Source organism: Piliocolobus tephrosceles, chromosome 12 (genome assembly GCF_002776525.5).
Source record: "Piliocolobus tephrosceles isolate RC106 chromosome 12, ASM277652v3, whole genome shotgun sequence".
NCBI lineage: Eukaryota > Metazoa > Chordata > Mammalia > Primates > Cercopithecidae > Piliocolobus > Piliocolobus tephrosceles.
Window position 1 is genome coordinate 105,853,509 of NC_045445.1, and position 10,539 is coordinate 105,864,047.

The following is a 10,539-nucleotide window of genomic DNA, read 5'->3' on the forward strand; positions in this document are numbered from 1 at the left end:
ATAAGGAGCTCAAATAACTCTAAAGGGAAAACATCTAGTAATTAGATTCAAAAACTGAGCAAAAGATTGGAATAGATATTTCTAAAAAGAAGACACACAAATGGTAAACAGACATATGAAAAGGTGCTCAACATTATTGATCATCAGAGAAGTGTAAATCAAAACTACAGTGAGATAGCTTCTCATCCCAGTTAAAATGGCTTATATCGAAGAGACAGGCAATAACAAATGCTGGCAACGATGTGGAGGAAAGGGAATCCTTGTACTCTGTTGGTGGGAATGTTAATTAGTAGTACCACTATGGAGAACAGTTTGGAGATCCCTCAAAAGTAAAAACAGAGCCTGTATGTGATCCAGCAATCCCACTACTGCATATATACTCAAAAGAAAGGAAATCTGTGTATTGAAGAGATATCTGCACTCCCATGTTTGTTGCAGCACTGTTCACAATAGCTAAGATTTGGGAGCAACCTGAGTGTCCCTCAACAGATGAACAGATAAAGAAAATGTGGTACTTATACACAATGGAGAACTACAAAAAGAATGAGATCCTGTCATTTGCAACAACATGGATGGAACTGGAGCTCATTATGTTAAGTGAAATAAGCCAGGCACAGAAAGACAAACATCGCATGTTCTCACTTAGTTGTGGGATCTAAAAATGAAAACAATTGAACTCATGGACATAGAGAGTAGAAGGATGGTTACCAAAGGCTGGGAAGGGTAGTGGGGGGATTGGTGGGGAAGGTAGGGATGGTTAATGGGTACAAAAAAATAGAAAGAATGAATAAGACCTACTGTTTACTAGCACCACAGAGTGACTGTAGTCAGTAATAACTTAACTGTACATTTTAAAATAACTAAAAGAGTATAATTGGATTATTTATAACACAAAGGATAAATGCTTGAGGGGATAGATACTCCATTCTCCATGATGTTCTTATTTCACATTGCATGCCTGTATCAAAATATTTCATGTACCCCATAAATATAAACACCTACTCTGTACCCACAAAAATTAAAAATAAATTTTAAAAAATACTTAAAGGGAGTCTGCTACTTTTGCAAGGAGCAAAATAGTCATTTCTTAGTCTTGACTTTAGCTGTCTTTCCCACAGCCAGATACCCTCTTTCTCAAGAAACTTGAACCAGCCTATTTGTCATAAATTCCTACATTTTCTTAACAAAAAAAGTCATCAGCATGGGCAGTACATTTTTTAAAAGGTCAAATATAATACTTTCTACAGCGACTTGGCCGTTCAGTTATTTCCAGATAATTTTGTGATTAAAACACGTTGGCTGCACCAGAGCTTACCTACATTCAAAAGGTTTGATTTTTAAAATCCTGTAAAGCTTATTACCCTTTGTTTGTAAACTTACTTACTTCACCTTCAGACCATCTTCTCAGTGTTTTGAAAAGAGATACAAAGAATAAGGAAGTCAGTGGCTTCAAAACTTGGAGAAGATTCATTCAACCATTTAAAACAAACATCAAATAAGCAAGCATTCCTTACAACATTTTGTAATATGAGACCAGGCTTTACATTCAGTAAAAACTATCATAAGAGAAAACATTCACATTTTCCTTCACTTGGATATTTATGGTTTGCTTTTTTTAAATGAAAGCAGAGAATATGTCTATGGGAAATAAAAAGGGGAGAACATATTAAATGAAAACAAATAATGGGAAAGTTGAAATATGATATCTGGAAAATTGATATTTTTACTTGTTATCAAATCATCACAATGCTTTCGAAGTGAAGAGAATAAAAGAATGTGACACGATATATTAAATATCATAATTCTAACGCTACCTTAAATCCTTTTCTAGAGGAGACTGTGGATAAATATATAACTAGAGAGATCACTTTTAATTACAGCAAATTTCTGTTGGTATAGGGTCGAATCAGACAACTCTCAGAAAACAGCCCGGGAAAATGCCCAAGGCCTCACATCACTGAGTTGGGTACTTTCTCTAAGCTACCAGGATGATCTGTAATGTCCTTTTATATTTATGATACAGTTTGGCTTCCCCCTTGAAGCCAATCAACCCTGAGACAAGTATTCAAATACAAATAGTTTATTTGGCAGAATATTCCAGCAAAAACTAGTATGAGAGTGGGCAATTGAAACTGTGAAAGATAAGACTTTGTACTGGGAAGCCAGTACAGAGTATGTCCAGTTGGTGAACACTGTGAAGAACTGGAGCTAAATCCCAGGAGTCAGCACAGGATGAGTGCTGCAGAGTTACCCCACCCAAGGGGCAAGGGGGCTGATGTCGGTATACAGTGACTCCCCCCATCAGTCCTTACGTGAGAGCTGCTGAGGCAGGGGCACTAATTTCTCAGCACAATCAGCCTAGCTTGTTCAATAAGCAGGCAGAGTGGGTCTTGGCAGCCAGAGGAAGCCTGGGGTAAAGAAATGCAGTTTCTGGCAGCTGGAAGTCAGGACAGCCTGCATACACTGAGGTAGTGCCTTAGTCTCCTGGGGCTGCCACAAGAAATTACCACAAACTGTGTGGCTTAAATGCAACAACAATTTATTCTCTCACAGCTCTGGAGGCCAGAAGTCTGAAATTAAGGTATCATCAGGGCCATGATCCCTCTGGAGGCTCTAGGGGAGAATTCTTTCTTGCTTCTTAAAGCGTCTGGTGGCTCAAGGCATTTTTGAGGTTCCTTGGCTTGTGATTACATCTTTCTAATTTCTTCTTCTGTCTTCACATCGCCTTCTCTTTCATGTCTCTAAATCTTCTCCCCTACTCTTCTCTTCTAAGGATACTTACCATTGGATTTAGGGCCCACCCTAAATTCAGGATGATCTCATCTCAAGATCCTTAGCTTAATTACCTCTGTAAAGACTCTTGTCAAACAAGGTCACATTCATGCATTCTAGGGGTTAGGACATGGACATATCTTTTGGGAGGCCACTATTCTATCCACTACAGGCAGTATGGGTGGGAGGTATGAGAAGGACCTCAATAGTGTTTGCTACAATCTAGTAATTCGTAACAATCACAGTCACTTCTGTACCCTCTCACCCTTCACCCACCAGTATAAACCATTCACCTAAGATCAGCTTTCAGCTTATATGAGTGTTGCATTAACTGCTGACCTTGTTTCCCTTTCCTCTATATGATTTCATAGTGTGAATACTTTCCTTATACAGAACTGTGGGCTTATTGGTTATTTATCAAACATAAATTGATCTTTAAAAGCAATAACCACAACAAACAGGGATGGGATGTCTTTACACTTTTAAAAAACTTTTTGTAAATAAAACATGGTTTATATAATATATATAGTGGCACTGTATACAAGCAATACCCTAAAATTATCTTAATAGAAGATGAGGTTAGGGAACAAAAATATTAGGCTACATGTTACCAAATAATTTAACTGAAACCCCCAGAGTTTCATACTTATGATTGCAACAAGTCAGGAACGCCATCAAGCCACATGCAATGGGTGAAATATTAATTGGGGTCTGTGCTTTGCATATTATAGTATGTTTCCCCAGGTCTGCCACAGCGTGAAAAATTAAAACAATTCCCTCAGCAGGTGAAACAGCTAGCAAGCAGATCCATAGCACTGCTACTGCTGTTCATGAGCAGGTGCCTATCAGTTTTTGCCAAGTGTTGGATTTACTTTTCCAGATCAAAGTGGTTCATTCCATGGTTATAGCTTCTCCTCATTCACTTATCTGGTATGATTTTCAAAAGCATCCCTTTGAGGGAACAGTAGAGAAGGATCCAGAGTCGAGTAGCACTCTGGGAAGCAATATAGATGAGTAAGCTAAGAAAACTGGAAAATCTGAGAAGTGAGTTGTAGGGTAAAGGATGGGGTGGAGAAGAGCGTGCTTACAGAGGGAGCCACGGGCAGAGGCCTACTGATGGACCATCCAGGACACTATCTCAGCCTGGACCTTATTCTGCAACTTCACAATCAGCAGGTTTTTCCATCCCAGAACATTTGGTTAAATGAAATTGGAGAAACTGTGAAAGGAGGGCTCTCATAGGACAGAACAAACTCTCATTTACCCACTCAAAAGTGAGACTCTATCAATTCCAAACATAAAGCACATAATGTCCATTCATTCATTCATTCATTCAACTCATACAGTAAGTCTATACTGAATGCCTGTTGACTGACAGGCAATATACTAGATATTAAGATCATCCTCGTGAGTCTTGATCCTTTCCTCTTTTCCCTTTGACGTTGGTTGACACTATCTTGGTTTTTCTATTTGCTTACTAAAGATAGGAACTTCTGTTTTCTTTCAAAAATAACCTCAGATCTTAAAAATCGTAATCACACTGTATTGAAGACCCTTATAATTGCCCTATGTGGTGTTAAGTCCAGGTGTAATATTAAACAGATTATAAAGCCCTGCCACGATTCCACAATAAAAAGGAAATGAAAATTGCACTCTGAAATGTAATTGTTTTTTAACATATTTGTTGAAAAAGCAAGAGAAATGAGGGATAAAAGTGCTATCTGTTTTGCTAGGAAGCTGGAATTTCCCCTTAGTAAAAGATGATTTAAAAGCTTTGGAGTACTTCACAGGTGAAAAGTTATGCAGCAGAATGCCTTTAACCACAGATTTGAAGGATGAATTATAACCTCTTTTGGTTTAATCACTGCCGATCACCCTCCAGCCAGACACTTAAGAATGACTAAAACTTTTCAGTCTCCATCTAAAGTAATAAGCTTATAGGCATCAATGCCAGAAAGGCAATAAAATCTAGACTTCTGGAAGGTGAGATGGGAGTTCAAAGTCTTAGTCTCTCCACTCATCCCTCAAGAAATTTCTCTTTGCCTCTGAATTATCCAGTATTTTTCAGAACATAGTGACATAGGAGTTATTGGAGAGCTTATTAAAAATTCATATTCTTAGGCCCCACTCTTGTCAATTTCAGTTTAGTAGTTTTGAGGTGGGAGCCAGGAAATCAGATTTATTAAAAAGCAACCTCAGATAATTCTGCAGCAGAGGTCTGCTGATTACACACGGAGAAAGAGTGACTGTTTCGGTGACAACACTGTGAATGTGCTACTTTAGCCCTCTCTGAACAGTGTGGTTATAGCAAAGATTTTCTTGACTTTAAAAAATTTTTAATACTGTGGTTCCTCTTATCTGCAGTTTTGTTTTTCACAGTTTCAGCTAACTATGGTCAACTGTGGAACAAAAATATTAAGTGGAAAATCCCAGAAAATAAACAATTCATGTTTTAAATTGTGGGCTGTTCTGAGTAGCACGATGAAATCTCCCACTGTCTCTCCTGGGACATGAATCATCCCTTTGTCCTGCCTATCCACTCTGTATACACTACTTACTTACCTGTTAGTCACTCAGCAGCTATCTTGGTTATCAGATTGACTGTCATGGTATCACAGTGCCTGTGTTCAAGTAATACTTATTTTGCTTAATTGTTCTATTATTAGCTATTGCTGTTAATCTCTTACTGTGCCTAAATGTATGTGTAAGAAAAAATAAAGTATATACAGTTGTCTGTCAGTACCTTCAGGGTATTGATTCCAGGATCCCTGCAAAGATACCTAAATCCATGGATGCTCAAGTCCCTTATACAAAATAACACCATATTTTCATATAACCTATGTACATCCTCTCATATACTTTAAATCATCTCTAGATTACTTATAGTATCTCATGCCATGTAAATGCTAGGTAAACAGTTGTTATACTCTATTTTAATTTTATTATTTTTATTGCTATATTGTTATTTTCTATTGCTTTCCCAAAATTTTTGATCCAAGGTTGATTGAATCTGAGAATGTGGAACCTGCAGATACAGAGAGCCAACTGTACAGGTTTGGTACTATCCATGGTTTTAGGCATTCACTTGGGGTCTTGGAATGTATCCCCTACAGATAAGGGTGGACTACTACAAAGATTTAATGAACACTTACTACATAACAGGTATTGTACTTAGCTATACACACACACACACACACACACATCTGTTTGTTAAATTCTCACAATGACCATGTAAGATAATAACTTCATTTTACAGATGAAAGAATGGGGACAGAGAAGCTAAGCAAATTGCTTCAAAATCAAACCCAAAACATCTGACACCAAAGCATTTGTTCCAAATTTTTACATTCTCTGGCCTCCCATAGAGTTCCATTAGCATAGTGTGTTATTTTCAGTGCTCATTCAGTTAACCTCATGGTGGTTGGTCAGTCACTATAATTCATACCACTTTATAAACATTACTCCCACAAGCTCCTTTTGTGCCAAAATATCCACTGTGGGTAGGCAGATGAAGCAGGCAGCAAACAGCTGGTCAGTGGGGACAGGTGGTCATGGTTTAGAAATCAAAAAGAACCCCAGCTTCTCTCTTAAAAATGTATTAATAGGCAATAAGTTTTATGCATTATATGGTTTGGCTCTGTGTCCCCACCCAAGTCTCATCCCAAATTGTAATCCCTATAATGCCCATGTGTCAAGGGAGGGAGCTGGTGGGCGGTGATTGGATCATGGAGGTGGCTTCCCCCATGCTGCTCTTATGAGTGAGTGAATTCTCATGAGATCTGATGATTTTATAAGTGTTTGACAGTTCTTCCTTCACACACTTTCTATCTCCTGCCACCTTGTGAAAAAGGCACCTGCTTCCCCTTCTGCCGTGACTGTAAGTTTCCTGAGGCCTCCCCAGCCACGTGGAACTGTGAGCCAATTAAACCTCTTTCCTTTATAAGTTACCCAGTCTCAGGGAAGCTCTTTGTAGCAGTGTGAAAACAGACTAACACAATGCATTAACCACTCTAGGGATAGTTTACATTACAGGGATGTGCAATCTTTTGGCTTCCCTGGGCCACATTGGAAGAATTATCTTGGGCCACACATAAAATACATGAACATTAATGATACTGATGAACTAAAAAAAAAAAAATTGCAAAACAATCTCATAATGTTTTCAGAAAGTTTGCAAGTTTGTATTTGGCTGCATTCAAAGCTGTTCAGGGCTGTGGGTTGGACAAGCTTGATTTATAATGTCAAAGAGGAGGCTCAGGACCTCTAGTAATAGTGGTATAACTGGTATTGAACTAGTCCTTCTGATGATAGCAACCATAAACTCTGAAAAACATAAAAGAACTGTTCGGAGGCACTGGGCAGGAAGAAAGTAGAGGAAATTTGGCCTGTGTAAAAGGGGAATTACACTGGCTGAGATTCATATTTATATGTTTTTTCTTAGGACAGCCCTCAGTTCTCACAAATCTCCAGAATATGGCTAAAACAAAAAGCTTGAGTTTTCTTGACCTGAAGATTCAGAGGACAAACTTTGGACCTGACAGAGAAACTGAGAATTGAGGAGAAGGAAATCCCAGAAAGAAGGAGTTTCAAAGAGAGAAGCTACAAACTTTGCATGCAAACATTCCTCAAATCCATGACTGACTTCTGAATTGTAATACATGAGGAAGACAGCTGGAAAGATGAAACACTGAATATCAATTTTACCAACTGCCCCCTGCAGAGGAGAAAGAGTTTGGAGTTTGAGTACTCTCAAATTGGAAGGGCTTGGTAACCACCTAGGACTTTCCGTTATAATTCCATCACATGCCAGGGTGAAGGGATTTATCCAAGGACAAAAGGCAAAACTAAAATAGATCTGACTTAATGAAGCCTAAAACCAAGTCTTCAAAATATCAAGGTGCTCCACCAGCAACTTAACTGCCTACCAATACAAACTCAACACTCTTCAGAAGAGGAAACTAGAATCCAGAATCTCTATAATGTACATTAAGTGTACAATAAAATATTACTAGATATACAAATGAAAAAACTGGAAATATGTTTAAAAAAATCCATTAATATAAAAAATGCACAGGTGATCCATATGTTAGAATTAACCAATATTTTTAAGTTACTATAATAAATATGTTAAAAATTTACAGGGGAGACATGGATAAATGGTAGAACAATCATGATATGGTTTGGCTGTATCCCCATCCAAATCTCAACTTGAATTATATCTCCCAGAATTCCTATGTGTTGTGGGAGGGGCCCGGGGGAGATAAATGAATCATGGGGGCCGGTCTTTCTTGTGCTATTCTCGTGATAGTGAGTAAGTCTCACAAGATCTGATGGGTTTATCAGGGGTTTCCACTTTTGCTTCTTTCTCATTTTCTCTTGCTGCTGCCATGTAAGAAGTGCCTTTCACCTCCCGCTATGATTCTGAGGCCTCCCCAGCCATGTGGAAGTGTAAGTCCAAGTAAACCTCTTTTTCTTCCCAGTCTTGGATATGTCTTTGTCAGCAGCATGAAAACGGACTAATACAAATTATTTTCAGGAGAGATTCTTAAACTGTTGAAAAAAAAGAGCCAAATAAAAATTGTAGCACTAAAAAAATATCAAAAATAAAAAATTCACAGAATGGCTTTAATATCAGATTGGAACCAACAGAAGAAGAATCAGTAAAATTGAAGACAGGACAATAAAATTACCCAAACTGAAATGCAAGGTGAAAAATAATTTGAGAAAACAATAAAGTGAGGCACAGTGACCTGCAGGATGGTATCAAGCAGACTAACACAAATGTAATTGGAGTCCCAAATAGAGAGAAGAGAGGCAGTAGTGCATAAACACTATTTGAAGATAAATTGAGTAAAATTTTCCCACATTTAATAGAGAAAAACAACCTAGATATTCAGGAAGCTTGGTGACCCCCCAATCAATGTAAACACAAAGGAAGCCAAACATTGGCACATCATAGTCTAACTGTTGAAAACTAGAGATAAAGAGAAAATCTTAAAAGTAGCCAAAGGAGAAAAAGCATATTTATATACAAAGGAATAAAAATAAGAATGATATCTGACTTCTCATCAAAAACAATGGAGGCCAGAAGATAATGGAAACAGAACGGTCCAAAATTCTGGGCCTTAAACTAAAAGGAATAAAGCTCTGATGGTAAAATTTCGGGTAGTTTGGCAGTTAGGATGGGATAAAACATTCTTTGGTGAAGATCTTTTACATGCCTCTTCAAGTTATTTGGGAAAGCAATCAATTATAGTAGTTTCTTGAGTAGGTGCTATGATGAAATGCAAATTCTGGGAAAGAAGCATTTGTGGTTAGGTACAGGATAGACTTGAAGAGGCAGGAAAATGGAAAATTCATTTGGAAAGTGATGTTGCAATCTAGGCAAGAGGTTATTTTTTGTCAAAATTTAAAAGCAGTAGGCAATAGCATCATCAGATAAGGCCTATGACTTAGGTAGCAGACCCAGGGACCCTGAAGGTTGTCCTCATACACTTCAAGCTCATGGAACCAAAATGGTACACCCAAAAATATGCTGACTCATCTATTTACCATCAGAAATTCAAATGTCAAGTGTAATAGAAGGCTCAACGTAGCAGATCAGTATATTCCCCCTCTGTATGGAGACAAGAGGTCTTGATAACTATGGATTCAAAGAAAGAATTTAGGTGGGAAATATTCCTCAGCTGATGTACCCTAAGCTTCCTCACTCAGCACATGGAGAGTCTTGCCAAGGATGTTGTACCTGCCAGCCAGTTTGGCCCAGATTTCTTCTCTGCTGTACTTACAAGGGTCCTGACTGTGTATGACTTCCTTTGGCACTACTATCAAGGCTGTTTTGTTTTTCAGAAATGTTAACATAACAGGTCTGGTTGCTGTCCAGCCTTGCTGGCCCAAGAGCCACGCTGCTTCTTTACACAACTCTTCCTTCCTTCTGATCTATTACATATGACCTTTAAAGTTGAATTCTCAAACAGAAATATTATTTTAATTTTCTCTAAGTTTTTCTAAGTTTCTAAATTGGCACCTCATTGTGGCCTCTAGGAATGACAACAATCTGGATCTGCATTACAGTGGACACAAGAACAATGGAGAATAAGAAGCAAAGAAAGCTGTTAGCACAGAGTTAAATGCATAATGTGGAATTAGATAATGGTTGTTCATGGGAAACAGAAAAGAGAACACATTTTACAACCAATAGTTGCTTTTGCTAGCACCAAAATTCTACTCAGGACCAAATGTCTTGCCCCATACAAACACTAAGAAAACATTTGTGGAATGGGAATGGAGTGAGTGCTGAAGCTTCATAAGCTCAGGACTTGTAAATCTTCTGCAAATTCCAGAAAGTACTCAACTTGCTCACCACTTTTATGGCAGGGAGCACAAATTAAAGGTGAGGGAGAAGAAATCGGAACACTTTTACACTGTTGGTGGGACTGTAAACTAGTTCAACCATTGTGGAAAACAGTGTGGTGATTTGTCAAGGATCTGGAACTAGAAATACCATTTGACCCAGCCATCCCATTACTGGGGATATACCCAAAGGATTATAAGTCATGCTGCTATAAAGACACATGCACACGTATGTTTATTGCGGCACTATTCACAATAGCAAAGACTTGGAATCAACCCAAATGTCCATCAGTGACAGACTGGATTAAGAAAATGTGGCACATATACACCATGGAATACTATGCAGCCATAAAAAAGGATGAGTTCGTGTCCTTTGTAGGGACATGGATGCAGCTGGAAACCATCATTCTCAGC